Source organism: Harpia harpyja, chromosome 18 (assembly GCF_026419915.1).
Source record: "Harpia harpyja isolate bHarHar1 chromosome 18, bHarHar1 primary haplotype, whole genome shotgun sequence".
Taxonomy (NCBI): Eukaryota; Metazoa; Chordata; class Aves; order Accipitriformes; family Accipitridae; genus Harpia; species Harpia harpyja.
In genome coordinates this window covers 20,123,026-20,139,297 of record NC_068957.1, presented here as the reverse complement: position 1 = coordinate 20,139,297, position 16,272 = coordinate 20,123,026, and the positions used below count along the sequence as shown (strand labels likewise).

General features: G+C 36.0%; 1 long non-coding RNA gene across 2 annotated transcripts in view; it reads right to left on the bottom strand.

Moving 5' to 3' along the window:
- Nucleotides 1-16,272, bottom strand: part of LOC128153998 (uncharacterized) — a 96,810-nt gene that overhangs the window by 31,720 nt on the left and 48,818 nt on the right. The window contains exons 2-3 of one of the 2 annotated variants that reach the window (XR_008239204.1): nt 15,328-15,382; nt 4,209-4,275 (exon numbers count right to left, since the gene is read on the bottom strand). This is a non-coding gene — a long non-coding RNA (uncharacterized LOC128153998). Of the gene's footprint in view, nt 1-4,208; nt 4,280-15,327; nt 15,383-16,272 lie in introns of both variants that reach the window. The other variant, XR_008239203.1, reaches the window with a different exon arrangement.

Below are 16,272 nucleotides of genomic sequence, written 5' to 3'. Positions count from 1 at the left end.
TGACAATTAAAAGTCTGTTAAAACAGTTCAAGGACCAGCTTAACCTCTGTTAATTCGTACATTTTTCTAGACTGTTGTGTGGAAGTTCATCTAAGTGTTATTGAACGTGAGTTAAGATAGCGGTAGTTTAAATCATTTACCTTATTTCAGTAGGGAAAAAAAGATCAGTTTTGCACCTCTTTTGATAAGGCAGAACTTTCAGAAATTTAAGCTACTCATAGCTGCGAGCAATCAGGAATATATTCAAGCACATGATCAGTCTTCATTGTATAACAAGCCCCATAGAGATTGTTATTAGTCACAGATAATTCCCACTGTTACAAAAATCTGTGCTCAAAATAGTATATCGCAAGGAAAAATTTCATTGCAAAGGCAATAAGACTTGGGATGACAATCCTCAAATTAGGGAACAGGGAAGAAAAATTGAGAGCTTGCCCAAAATCATCTGATATTTAAGGAAAATTAACAAAGCAATCAGAACTATCTTCTAAATTATGTTGCAGATAAGTATTACAGCAGAGGGAAAATACCTCATGTGTACTACAGAAAAATGACTATATTTACCATTTTATGTTAATTCAACTATGGAAGTATTGTTTTAAGCTCACTCAAAGTATTAATGTGCTCTAGATTTTAGACCTAACGAGTGAGAAATTAATTTAATGGTTTAAATTTAGGAAAACTTTAACAGGATACATTGGATAGTTCCAGAAGAAAAATCAGCACGTTGGATAGCAGGTTCATCACTTCCTAGCAACAGGAACAACTTGAGATGTATAATCTTAGCTCTACTGTGCTCTTATCAGTATGCTTTAACGTGTGAAATCTCATTAGCAGAGAAGACCTACATACTTCCCAGGGAGAGAGAGGCACATTTAGTATTTGCTACAGAGAACTAAAAAGAATACAAACAAGAACATTCCATTGCTGATAATTCTTAACTTGCCTAACTGAAGAAAACAGGTACAGAAAAGCTTGACGGAGCTGTCATCAGTGGACAGATGTTACTTTATTAGAGAATAGAGTGGCATCTCAGCTCTCAGTTTCCAAGGCAGGTTAAGAGCAAAGACCTGAGACTAGCCACACTGATCATAACTAGTAAATAGAAGCATAAAACAGGAACGTGTTTATTCATGTTTTGTTCCTTTAAATCCAAGAGAATTATCTAGATATGTAATAAGGACATAAACCAAAGGAGAACATAATCTCAGCAGAAGGTTAAAATCTCTGCTATTAAAATAGCATTAAGCTGCATCTATAGCCAACTCACTTACACAGAGCTCCACATGATCCATTAAGAATCATTCTTCCAACAGAAAAAGCAAGTAACTACATACCAAGCTGAACACACACAAAAATAGCTAGTAAGCACACTGACTTGATTCACTAAGATGATTTCTGAAATGTGATCATCTGTACATGATTACACTGCACAGCTAGATTAAATAGTGCTTGGTTAAGCAAGACCACTTCAGGAAGACATAATGCCCATAACTTTTTTATCAAAACAAATATATCTAGAACAAGTGAAGCTTTTACTTGAACTATTATGATAACAGCAGGAGCACCTTTTAAAAAGAACAAATGGCTGACATCCAGAGCCTAAGTTATCCATGCTATTGTCACAGATTCAGACTAGTATAACTTGAACAACTGCATTCATGCCTTTAACCACAGAAAATGGTGTCTAACACACCAGAGATATCCGTGTGTTTACTAGATTGGTGTATTCACATTCCCATTTAGCTCACAGGAGCGAGAAGTGTACCTCCTGATCATTCCCACTAGTGGACACACATTGGTTCACATCTTGACATTATTTAAGCATGTTAAACTGGATTCTTCTTGGATTAAATTAAACCAGAAGGTGTGCTCAAGTAACACACCTGATGTATCCTAATCACTATAAGGTTTTTGAACCTACAGGACCAAACTAGAACTAGTTTCAAGTAAGCATTCCCTTCCTACCCCAAATGCAGGGATATCATCTGCACTGTCTTACTGCACAGAGCTATGCCTATTTCACCACAATAGTTGCTAATGGTCACATAGTCAAAGTTTGATTGTCTTCTGGAACATCTCCAGAATTGAATTTACTTGTTGAGAATCTTGGCATGATTTCTGCAAAAAGCAAGCCTGCTTCAGCAGAACACTAAGCACAGGATTCAGCCATCTGGATGGACTGCAGCAGTATATTGACAATTGATGGTAATATAGTTAAAAGTAACTAAAATGCTTGTGATTAATCTGCTTCACTCACTAATCTTGTGTTGCTAAGAAAAGTTATTATTGTATTGTTCCATGCTTACTCAATAAAAATGGCATTTGCATGAAGGGTCATCCAAAGAAGAGGAACTGTTTTGCACCTCTTTGCTAATAAACACTTCCTCTACAACTGCACCTTTTCATATTTAACTGTCTCACACTATCATGAAAACTTGGTTCTCTGAATTACAAACACACCTTCAGCATTGCTGAAATAAGTAGCCACCTCCTATTGCTAGCGCTTTCAGGAAATTATTACATACTTTTCTTCACTTTAATTTGGTCAAATAAGCAGAATATGTTTCCTCTCTATTGTGGCCCAAAAGATTCAATGTTGAAATTTTGACCCAAGTTAAAGCTAATCCTTTTCCTCATCTGAGACTGAGCAGCTAACCAAGCCCCAAGTAGCTTACTTGTCAGACTGAAGTATAAATCCTGATAATTCACAGTTATAAACTGACCCTTTGTCATGGTTTAACCCCAGCCAGCAACTAAGCACCACGCAGCCGCTCACTCATGGCCCCCCCACCCAGTGGGATGGGGGAGAAAATCAGGAAAAAAAGTAAAACTCGTGGGTTGAGATAAGAACACTTTAATAGAACAGAAAAGAAGAAACTAATAATGATAATAACACTAATAAAATGACAACAGTAATAATAAAAGGATTGGAATGTACAAATTGCACAGTGCAATTGCTCACCACCCGCCGATGGACGTCCAGTTAGTCCCCAAGTGGCGATCCCCCGCCCCCACCTCCCCCAGTTTCTATACTAGATGTGATGTCACATGGTATGGAATACCCTGTTGGCCAGTTTGGGTCAGCTGTCCTGGCTGTGTCCTGTGCCAACTTCTTGTGCCCCTCCAGCCTTCTTGCTGGCTGGACATGAGAAGCTGAAAAATCCTTGACTTTAGACCAAACATTACTTAGCAACAACTGAAAACATCAGTGTGTTATCAACATTCTTCTCATACCTAACTCAAAATATAACACTATATCAGCTACTAGGAAGACAATTAACTCTATCCCAGCTGAAACCAGGACACCCTTTCACCATAATATGTCAGTAATTAAGCAACTCCTATATTGCCACAAGAACAAATGCACAGTCTTGAAAAGGGTCTTCAATATACTTTCAATTTGGAAGCATTTTTATCAGTTCAGAAGAATGAACTTCAGTTGCAGAGATCTTGATTTTTTCTGGGCTTTTATTTTGTATTGTTACTTCCATAACAAAACATGGCTTCTTCTTGTCACTTGAAAAAAATTTAGTTAGCTCTTATCAGTAATGCAGGATTATTCATTCCTTTGAATTCAGTGTATTTCTTATGAGTTTCATCAAATGAACTTTTCAGAGATTCATCATGAGGATTTTTATTATGTTTACAGTTACTAAAATAGTTCAGCTTATAGCTAGTGCTTGCTGTTGAAAGGCTGATATTTCAGTTTAACAGGTCTATCAGTTCTAAAGTTTGTAACACAAATATCAGAATACAATTTTAAGAATCATATTTTTGTACTTATTGGCTTTGCTTCAGATTTTACAGCTTGAAAAAAAGCGTGGTTGTTGAATCAGGGATTGTGTATGCAGTATGCACTTGTAAAAAGTGAAAATAAAATAAAATAGATAGGACTATAACACTGTTTTTTCAGTAGGAATAAGATACCTCTTTTACCCTAACCTCATTAATTATCTTGGGTGATATTACTGTTATCATTGGCAAAAAGATGCTCCAGTTGACTCTAGTCACACATGAACATTTCACTGTCAGCCGTGGTGAAGACAGTTTTAGAGAATGCTTTCATCAGTTTTTTTTGGCATCAGAACTTAGTGGGAAACTAGACTATAACTGGAATTGTGAGTGCAGCAATCTACAAACATGATTATCATTCATTTCCACGTACAGCTTGAACTCTTGTGTCCCCGTTTCCCCACTACTCCTACCTGACAAAATTATTTTCTTTCTCCTTGTCGTTGGCTCTTGTCCTCTCAGCCTGTTCTCCTTGCTGACCTGCCTATAGGAAAGAAAAGACAAATGCAAAGTATCACTCTATTTGCAGGTCTGAAGATGAACAACATTTTCTTGATAAATCTGAAGTACTGTGCACATGATCATATACATTAAAAAAAAAAAAACAAACCACATTATATATAATGTATTTATTCAATTTTAACTTGATTGTGACAAAGGTCTACACCTATGGCATTTTTACACAGTAGTTACCTAAACACTAACTGCCTCTGCCCCAAACCCCACTAGACATCATTAGGCCGAATTAAAAAAGAGCATACCCTACTTCAAAAATATTTCATCCTACAATTGACACCCACCTATCCTGCCTCACTCCTTCAGACTGCTGGAAGCACCGTTGTCACTGGGAGTGACGCTCTTAGATTCCCTGAGAGCAGTTCATGTCATTTAGATGATAACTTAAAAGCCCCATTATGTTAGAAGCAGCAAATGCTTGAAGTTCTCATTTATTCCATGTTCTCAGAAAAAAACTTGTACAGAATAAGAAAAAAAAGCCAAACCAAAATCAAAACCAGACTTGTCATCTGAGCATGTATTAATAACCATTTGTGTATAATTTTGATTCCTCTTGATTTCTCAGTAAATAATAGCAAGCACTGAAAAATACCTACAAACAAACAACAGAAACTATGAGTTTCTATGAAGAGGGAAGAAGTGGCAATATGTTACTAGAACCAACATGTTTTAGAGCTTCTAATGGTAAATTTCTGGGAGAAAAAAAAAGGCTGCTTCCAGTTGCAAACATAATTTCTGTACGCTGACACAAATGCCTATATATCTCAGTCCAATGCTTTATTAGTCTACCTCTTCATATTTTTTTAAAATGTTTCCTCAAACATTGTATTCAAACTGAGCTATCTTCCTATAATGTGTAATGTTACCTGTCTGATTATAATTTACAATTTTATAACTGTCTAGCTTTACAACTCCACTGCTTAAATGCAAATATAAGCTAATGGCTTCAATTTTATGCAGCTTTTGGAAAGCAACACCTAATCTCAGCCAGTATAGAATTTCTGTATTGCAGTTTTATTTCATCTTCGTCTATATGCAGCATTTCTGTGGTTTTGGAATAATTACAACAACACTCAAGAAACGTGCAAGCTTTAGGAGTGTTTTAAGCTTCGTCTTTCTTAATGACTGTCTTTTTGCACTAATCTTTTTTAAACAGAAATGTGTTCCACAAGAGAGGTGAGATAAGTACTTTCATTAAAGCATGTTTTGTCTCTGTGTTACTTAATGCTTCAAAACCATTTCAAATATTTAAATTCTTGCAATGTACTTAATGGAGAGAAACCATTTCCTTTATTTTGCTACTCTTCTCTCCATAAAATGTTTTTATTAGTGCTGCAAAACTCCCCTACACATAAATTAAAGTCAATGAAGCCAATAATATTTATTAATCACACATAATTTTCATAATATTTGCAGCATTAGTTGTCAAGCATCTGTTTTTTCAAGTTTTTTGAGATATCAGACTGATTCCAAGCATATTGTCTGTTCTTCCATTTATGCAGGTTTGTAACCCCCCAAAACCACCAAGACTACAGAACCTTGTAGTTCAATCTCATATATATATAAAACGCATAAAACCATTAAACAAACCTACCCAAATATATTGACCTCTTCCACTTTCCCCCCTTCACAACATCCTCAGCAGCCTCCCACTGATGTTGCCTTCTCTCCTTTTTATTCAATTACCCCTCAACCTGAAGGGGCTGCTTCTGTATCCTAATGCACCCCACATACCTAGCAATTTTTTTCCTTCTTGACATTCAAAATCCTTATGCAAGTAACCACTGAAAGTCTCCTTATCCTGTTTTCATAATCACACAAGAGGTACCTCAAGGAGGCTGTAAGGACTTCAAATGTATTTAGTCTTTCAGTACATGGTAGAACAAGTCTCAAGTTTCCCAACAACCATTGCAGTCAGACAAGCATCAAGCAACATGGAAGCACAGCGAACTACTTAGGAGCATTTCTCCTGCAAAAATGCTGAGGAGACACATCTAATTATGAATTTGTAATTTGGATTGTTTTCCAAGAAAGAGAAGTCAATAAAAGGAAGTATATGATAACTGCCTAAATACAAAATAGGTTACTGCAAAAAAAAGTATATATTATTTTTGTGCATTATAGATAGCAATGGGTTAAACTGCAGCAGGGGATTTTCTGTTGAGACATTGGGAAACACCTTCCAATGCAAAAGATAATCCAGTCCTACAGAACCTAGAAGTGCTGAAAACTTTTATCGGATGTCTGCTTAGCCCCTAAAAGGAAAGGCTGATATTTTGGGGATTGTTCATTGAAATTCACTTTGGGGTGAATCTTGCATGGTTCTAGGAATAGTAGCCTGAAATTTAGCCACAAAAACATAATCAGTAATTGTGTCTTTTTAGAGGAATAGTAAAATGTAAGACAAATGTAAGACACAATAAAAGAAATGTATAATGCTGTGAATACCTCATCTCAGTATAATAATGTGAACAAGATCAATTAACTTTCAGTCCAAGCACAAATGGCTGTCCAGTGACGAGTCCTTCATCATTAGGAAAAGCACTGTCCTGAAGTAAACGTCTTCCACAATTTGCAACGAATGGTTTAATTATGATATCTTGCTTGTCATGTGTACTCTCAAATCACATGAATTATAATAAACACCACTTATGATGGTTCTCACTTTATTAAACTTGCTTTCCAACTCTGATACATTATTTCCCCCTAAAATGCTAAGCACCACCAATCAGGACCAAAGACACCAATGGAATTTACAGTAAGAACACTGAAGTACAAATGCACTTAAAAGAGAGTGAAAGCGATTTACCAAGCTTACCGCAAGGGTCATTAAAAGCCATAGTTGTATGTACGAGAAATGATTTGAAAGGATTCTTTTTGGTAAATGCATTTTTGAAGAGTATACCCTTTATCATTTGTTTAAAACCTGGAAAGGGAAATAAGACTGTGTAGCTTATTTATGGGCTACACTCACTGATTTTTTTTTTCTTTAACTGTATGAGTAATTCTTTGGCAATATGCCTTCAAAGTTAAAAGGATGAACATTAAATTATGTGCAGAACAATTTAGCAAAGACTGCTCAAGCAGCACACAGGAATAGGAATCCACATTTAGAATTTTATTTGGTCTCAGGATTTTAAATTGTGGCAGATAACAATCTATTAGCTGCTGAATCTGTAGGTACTCTGCTGCTAAGTGCTTCATTTACTGCCCCTTCCACAGACACTCCCCATGTTCAGATTTCCATTTAGCAGTTTAAGGAAAATTAAGCTCTACAGGTTCTTGACAGATGATTTTAAATTCTAGACAGAACCAGCTTCCATATCAAGCATGTGATCATTTATTATAAGCCCATAGAGAAAAAGCAAGCGTGTGCTGTTTTCCACTGCTGCCCTTGTTCTACCACTGAAACAAAAATCCACTTCAGGGCTTACACCAAACAGGAATAGTGACAATTAAACAATAGGAAACAGAAGATTGAAGTGACTCCACCTTAACAAAAAAGGTACACCATCGTAAGTGCTTCAGGGATACTAAAACATAATCCTGAGTGTAGATGTACTGGGTGACAGTTTTTCTACAGGTTTTCTGGGTGACAGGTTTTCTACATGATGTTATGAGGCTCTTCAAAAACACCAAAATAACAACTCCATCTAACTTGTCTTGTGTGCATTAGTAAAATGTAAGTCACCTTATAACAGATGATAAAAGGTTGGTCTTCGACAGGGTTTTGAGCAGCTGCTCACTCCCAAAACACAAAACTGTGTTGCTTCTACATCATTACAAGCAAGCTGTGACAGTGCCAACATCACAATATAACATCAATGGAAGTACAGAATGATAAGATCACTCACAGTCATGAAGGGTAAATTGGCTAAGTGAAAAACAGGCTTCTCGCTAAGTTTCAAAGTCTGGAAAGGTACCATCCATCCAAACAGAAATATAAGGAACAATGGCAGCCATCAGGGATGGCCTCTCCTTAAAATTATTAAAAGGGAGGAAAAGTTAAGAATATTTATTCAGTAAGGAAAAAAAAGGTTCGTTTTAAATCTTTGCAGTAAAGGTTGAGGAAAATGTATAATCATTTGAAGACTTTGTAAAAAAATTAAGTGGAAAATTAGAGTTGTACATATTTAGTGGCAAGTGACTTAATAGTAAACACTGTTTTAAGTGACCAATTATTACTGATCTTAAGACATTAGAGCTCTTTTATTCATACTCTGTCAGGGGTCATTACAATACTGTTATAATGAGCCATCTGCAAACTTTCTGAAACTTTTCCTTTTGTAGACATACCTATGAGCCTATTAACTCCAAGGAACCTGAAAGCTGAAAATTTCAGGAAGATAACAGAATCACAGAGCTTCTCACTTCTATAAAACTAGCTGCACAGTCACACCACCACCAGAAGTGACAGAAGGTCATAATGAATTCAGAATGTTTCACTGATCTACGTGGAACCCTTTGGTGGTCTCCGTCTAGATGCTTGTATCTCTCTAACACTAATTGGTTCCTGTCTTGGCAGATTCAAATGAATAGAAGTAATGGAGACTGAATTGCATTTCATTCATTTCAGAGGTAGAATATTTAAGCCTTTATAACCAGCCCTGAAATTTCTTTTACAGCCTCCAATTTAAAGAACAAATCTGAAAAACCTAACACTGATACAAGTTCATTTTATTAGCTCTTGCCTAAACTGATATTCACAGAGAACAAGTTTTACTTTGTGGTTTTGGTTTTTTCCCCCTTTTCCTTTATTACAGAAAAAGCTCCATCAGAGAAGGCATTCAAGTCAGTTCAGCATCATGATTATGTCATTCTATCACAAACAATGTAAGTGACAGCAGTTTTACCCAAAGTTTAAGATTAAGCCATTGCAAATAGCCTTGCAATGTGCTTTGATAAGCAATCTGAGTAATATATGTTAGTTTTAACTTCAACAGCTTTAGAAGGACAACTGTGGCAGCGATAATATGTACCAATACAAAAAATATAAAAAATTCCACACTTGCTTTTAATTTAGTTTTTGCATAACACTCAGCTTAAGAGACCTGCACTTCTACCATATGTAACAGCACTAAGACAATAAATATGTTAGGACAGTCTATTTTCAAAAGCAAATGTAATGCAAAATAAAATTAAATAATGCCCTTACTGGCAGCTCTTTGTGTGGTCATTTCAGGAGAAGAACACAGTAAATACCTTTGGATCATCAGAATGCACATGACTAAGATTTACAATGTGCCCAAGTTGACAAATGTAAGCTGCTACATTCTAACAACTGATGCGAAGAAGAAAACTTGAAGTTCCCTGCTCTTCTCTTTTGCCATATAGGAATACGGAAAATTTCACTTGTGATAAAATTCCAGTTTTCACATGAGAAAAAAAAAAATATCAAATCAAAAAAGACTAAGTATTTAATAAAATTTGGTCCTCGTGTAGGAGGCTTGAAAGTAAATGAGACTCTATTACAACGTATCTAACATTCACCTGAACCACCTGTCACGGTTTAGGCTCAGCCAGCAACAAGCACCACATGGCAGCTCGCTCGCTCCTCCCGCCCCGGTGGGATGGGGGAGGAGAATTGGAAGAAAAAGGTAAAAACCTCGTGGGTTGAGATAAGTACAGTCTAATAGGACAACACAAGGAGAGAAGAAGTAGTAATAACTATAATACTAATAAAAGAATGTAAAAAGCAAGTGATGCACAATGCAATTGCTCACCACCTGGAACCGATGCCCAGCCCGTTCCTGAGCTGCGATCCCTCCTCCACCCGGCCAGCTCCCCCAGTTATATACTGAGCATGACATCACATGGTATTGAATATCCCCTTGGCTAGCTCCAGTCAGCTGTCCTGGCTGTGTCCCCTCCCAGATTCCTGTGAAAATTAACTCTACGCCAGCCAAACCCAGTACACCACCATAAAAACTTCAAAACAAACAATTAAACAGAATTACTACCTCTGGAATTTCCTTAATTTTATGACAATCAATCACACATTTTAGAAGACATAAGATAACAGCACTACATCAGCGGCTGATGTTTATTAACCATGCTTCTCACTAAGCATAACTTTAAACAGTTTCACTTAAAAGTTTTGACAGAATTTATCATGTTCTGCATCTTTCCACAAGGCATTCACCTCATTCTCTGCATACTCGCTCTGAGTTTCCTCAGCTGTTCCCTTCAAAATGATCAACTTCTCACTGATTAAACACTTGTACATTTTACAGAATAAGCACCATTCTTCCTTAATTAAAATTACTTTTTCTCATTAATACCTTGCCATTTAGCTATAGAACATTATCTCTGACAGCATTACAGAGTATTTTCATTTAACAGAAGTCATACTCAGAGACTAAATCCAAAAAATTATGTGGCCCTCCATTCAGGTCAACGGTGAGGAGGTATTTGTTTCACCTTAGTCAGTATGTATGTTAGAAGCAGAGGGAGGAAAAAAAGAAAGGAAGAAAAAAAAAAAAATCAGCAGGAGGTACAAGAAGCAAGATTACATTACCACCTACATAGGGGTTTGCAGCTAACCTAGCCAGCCCTAAATTGTTCCACTTTGTCTGCATTTCCAAGAGGTTCATACTGTGCAGAATAACAGCTCCCACCTTCTCTAACACCCACTAAAGTTCGAAACTGAAAGAGAGGAATTTTTAAGAACTTGCAATTTTGATGAATCATACTGTGCATTTACCTACTGTAAAGAAGCAAGTTACTTTACGATCTATCCTACAGGAGTAACTTTATATTATTATAATAAAAATTCATGCCAAATAACATCATATTCAGATAGTCTCTCTAGGGGAGACTGAAAATATGAGGATCTCTTTGCAAGTCCAAACTTGTTTCCACATTATGTTGAACTTGGTAAGGATAGAAGCTGTGCAAATCACTTAAAACACTGTTCTCATTCTCAAAGTGAGAGACCAAGTATCTTCAGCTTAATTTAATGCAGATAAATTTTTGAGATTCCTTAACTGAGGTCAATGCATTAATATGTTTTGTGTGTCTATAATTATAATACACTTTCTTTTTAATTTAAAAGTAGTTCTACTGAATTGTAATAGTAAATAGAAATTATTAAATCGTTTAGAAGCCTTCATCTTTTGAGTACTTGGTACTTTGGAAGGAAGATCTGCACACCAACCTTTTCTCCAAGGCACCTAAAGTAAGAATGAAAGAAACGCTGCAGAACATGAGAGAAAAACAGTACAAAAGAAGCCAAGTGCAAATCTTTTGATGCTTCTTTGGGTAAAAAGAAAGAATATTTAACAACATTCCTTTTTTAAATGAAAAGCCTTGAGAAGTGATGAAGGCACAGGACAAAACAAGTAAGCCGTCAGGTACTCACTGCCTGACTCTCTCTCTAACACCCCAGACATCACAGAATTCATAACCTATTTCTCTTCTACACTTTTCTCACTGTTATCTGACTCAAGGCTGAGGAGACATTTCTTACCAGAGCTGTTTTGAAATTGAAGACCTTAACTCCACCAGAATTGCAAAGGAAGCAGCACTGCAAAATGTTTACTTCAGCATTTTAATTCATTTATAGCACTTTTTATTTTTCCCCCAGAAGTCTTCCAGAAGAATAACTATAAAATGCTGTTAAATACGGCATATGAGTTTGATGGAACAGTATAATCCTCTGTTTGCAGAAGTTAAACATCAAATGCTTACCAATGTCACAACCCAGGAGCCTCAATTGCGTCACTCAAGCTTCCTGAGCCAGACATGCTTTTATTATTTCTCTTTAATGCTTCTCACTGGGGCTTTTCATCCCAATAATTAATTATTCCTACTTCTTTTTTTGAAACAATGTAAACTTTAACAGCCATCATTTCTTGCAGCAAGAAGTCCCATGCATTGACAGCCTATTGCATCAAGAACAATCTTCTGTTTGTTTAAAGTCCTTCACCGACACTCTCCTTTAGATAGTGCTATAATTCTTCACCAAGAGACAATGAAAAACTCATCTATGCCATTCTTGATCTACAAATTCTATAACATTATATCATTAGTTGTGTGTTGTGTAAGTGGAAAATGCTATGCTACCTACATGTTCCGATTATGGGAAGCATTCTGTATATTATCATTCTTGTTGGTCTTCCTGAAACACTTTCTTGTTCTTCTATATCCATCTTGAAATTAAGATAATTCAAGACAAAGGCACTTAACAAGGATTTTACAATAACATTGCAGATGCTTTCTGATTTGTTATTTTTCAACAGTGTATGTAAAAATTCCATCAGTAACTGGATGGCTAAAACTCTTCATGCTCTATTTTGTGAGTTCTTAGCAACTGATATTTCTTTCCATTCCATTCTGTAATTTCCTCCTTCCGTTCTGCAATTTTCCCTGAATGACCAGCAGCCAGATAACTATGAAATTCCTTTAAATTGCCAGTAGTTCTTTAAAAGTTGAAATAACAATGTCATTTTATAAAATGACAACTTAGAAGAAATTCTCTTATGTAACTAGACTGAAACACAAAAGGATTCCTTATATACATATTATTTTAGTAGTAGAATTACTATGGTTTGTGTCTGCATAATCTGGAAATGTCCTAATTATCTCACCAAGTTTGTAATTTTCTAAAAGGATTCTCATTCACTCCAACATTGCTATTTTGGTTACTGTCTGAGCTATTGAAAACGCTACTAAACCTTTCAGTTTTGCTACACAGCAAAATTACTAGCAATAGGCACTATAAATACTGACGGTAGTCAGAAGTGTTTGGATGGGCAGCTTGGTTCAAACAAACTTTCAAAGTTCAGTCCCACAAAAAATAAGAAAAAAATAGGGATGTATAGCCAGGGTACTAAAAACTGCGTGTCATGGTGTGTCATGCTGAAAGTGCAGGAAGGCAAGTTTTGCATCCTCTTTGCTTGTATTCCATTCTGAATCAATACCCTACTTGCTCTACAACAAGATCCACAGAAAAAGAACTAAAATATTTTATTAAGTGCAGACTGAGATAGTCACAAGATACAAATACCAAAGGACCAATTTTGCAACCTATGTAAAGGACTTAAGTACTGAAAAGGACTAAAAGGACTAAAGGTAATCTTATTTTGGTTCATCCTCAAGTCAGCCTGACAGGTTTTACCCCATATACTATGCATCTTTCTGCAGCTCTCCCTTTTCTCCACTTTAGAGCCTCCTGAGTAGCAGTTACAGACTGCTGCTCACTCAGATTTTGACAACAAAGAAATTCATACAAAATCACTCCAAACTGCATGCAAGCATGCATTTAGTGGTTGCACTAGGAATAAACGTGTCTCTGTTAAAAAACCCTACCATGATAAAATTGCCTCAACATTTTCTTTTTAATTCCAGCTTAGACTATTTCCTGCAGAGAGCTCATTAACTATTTGCAGAACTAGAAAATCAGTATAGATCGTCTGTTAGCTTTATCAGTTGTTCAGAGTTTCGAAGACCAGATTAATCACTTTATTTATACATAATCTGTCATTTTCCGTTCTAGCTCAGTAGTTTCACTATACCAGTGATCCCCCTTTTGGGGTTTCACATTTGCTTGTGCACTTGTCTTCAGGTCTCACATTATGATTGTATTAAATAGGAAATGTCTAATACTGCATGTTAATCAGAGTTACAGGTATGCCCACAGTAATCAATGCTGCTTCTGCTTTCAAAGTTATTTTCTAAGAGAAAAAAAATAATTCCTCCATTTAACTATATAATTGAGTAAGGATTCGACATGAAAGAAAATCAGCATTGTAGAGAAGTCTACCATTAAATATGAATCAAAGTTGCTTTAGAGATGAAAGAAAATACCTAGTCATCTCCACCTTTTATCTCATCTGATTCAAATAATGATTTTAGCAGATCTGTATTAAAAAACAGCTACTATTCTATGTAGTTGGATGCTATCTTTAAAAACTATGTTAGCCTTTTAAGGTTTTAAGGATATAAATTGAATTATGCCTCTAATGCAGAAAAGGCAGCAGCTTGAAAAAAGGTGATCCAGATATCATTAAGGCATTTTTCGCACCTCCCTACAAAAATCACAGAATCATTTCATTTGGGAAGATGACCTCAGAAGGTCACCTGGCTGATTTCCAGCCCCCTCCTACACCATGGCTCAAAACTTGGCTAACTTCAATTTTGAAGCAGGTTGCTCAGGAACATGTCAGCCAAGTTCTGACTATCCCCAAAGATGCAGATTTTACATCCTAGGCACCTGTTCCAGTATTGATGACCCTCACCACAAAATTTCTTTTCTGAGCATCCTACTGGAGTTTTCCTTGATGCGACTTGTGTTCATCATCCCTCATCTACATCAACTTAAGTATTGGCAGCTGTATTTGGTTTTGGACTTAAAATCAAGTAGATGAACAGATTTCTTTTTCTTGATGGTTAGCATCAACTAGAGACTGCCTAACTGAAGGCCTGTGCTTTTGTTATTTACCCAGGATGATTTTTGCGTCTTAACACATCCATCCCAAACAACCCTGACTGTTCATGCATGCTAGATGCTGAAACAATTATTCAAAATTCTATCAAAACAGTGAAGTAACATATTGATGGCATTCATTGTGACCAGAGTTTCAGTCTCTTTCTCATCTAATCTCAATCCTTCATTTACATCCCACAAATAACTGCTATATTACTTAGGACAACTTTTAGTTCTCAATAGGGCAGAAATTTGATTTGGGTTTTCATTCAAGGAATCTTATCATTCAAGTGGTAAAGTCATGTTCAGCACTTCATGCTTTCACTGCTCAAGGGAACATACACTGTTTAACAAGAAACTGATTCCAATATATTTTGTCACAGAGTGATTAACAAAATGAGTCATTGCATTGTTTGAATTATGGGCCTTGTAACATCAGCTGTCTAAACTCAGATAAGTATCACTGCTGATGAATCAACATTTATTGTTTCCAATTATAGCCACAAAACATACTATTTAAGGAAAATTTTTAGCTACAGCACAGCCCCCAGCGTAGCACAGCTAGGTAATAGGAAATTTCAGCATAGTACTCGCCCTGAAAATGTATCTTTCTTCCCCTTGTAATTTGTGCCATTCCATTGCTCCCTAAAAAAAAACAAAAAACAAATTTCCACCCTCTGCAACACAGGGGCCTAATTCCACTAAGTACCTTGGAAAAAACGCAGTCATAGATAAACACAGAAAGTAAGGATGCAGTAGAATTTCACAGTTCTCTGATTTTCAGTAATCAGTGTTTCAGATTTACCTCGTATTTAAACACTTGCTTGTTTAATGCTTCTGATGTTTTCAGGAATTCAAAGATAACAGGAGTTATATTATTTAAGATGACTTTTTATAGGAAGGGGTATATCTAAATACATCTATAACTGGAATAACTGAAGGTGCATCACAAAATTCTTATACTGGGAAGTAACAAGACTATAAGTAGAACCACTGCAACTCCAAATTAGTAAATACAAACTCAATTTTCCAAATATGACTTTTAGCACTATTGATCAACATAACACGTTAATAATGTACAGAATACCTTCTCACATTAGAAGAATGTAAAAAGACTGTAAACCAAAAGAATAAATTAATGGTGAAAGGTGCCATTATATTAAGTCAAATCAAAGAATTTGTTCATGTTAGCTCGATGCCTGTTAGAAACCCAACAGCAAATTTATTCCACCACACAGTTCAGAGGATATTGTTTCTAGCCTGAGATGATCATCATATTGAAACATATATAAAAATGCTTAATTATTAGGATTTTTTGGAGCCAGTTTGTCTGATGCTCTAGTAACTGTAATAAGGAAAGTAGCTTACTGCTGGGCATTCCTAATTTGTACAGAAGAACCACAGGCTGCCAAAACCATCAGATATATTCAAGTGACCAAACAAAAGCTTACCAAAGGCAATTATCAACAGAGAACTGTTCTGAGCAAGGAATAATATAGGTGTATATGTAGAATTACACACATTGATTCAATATG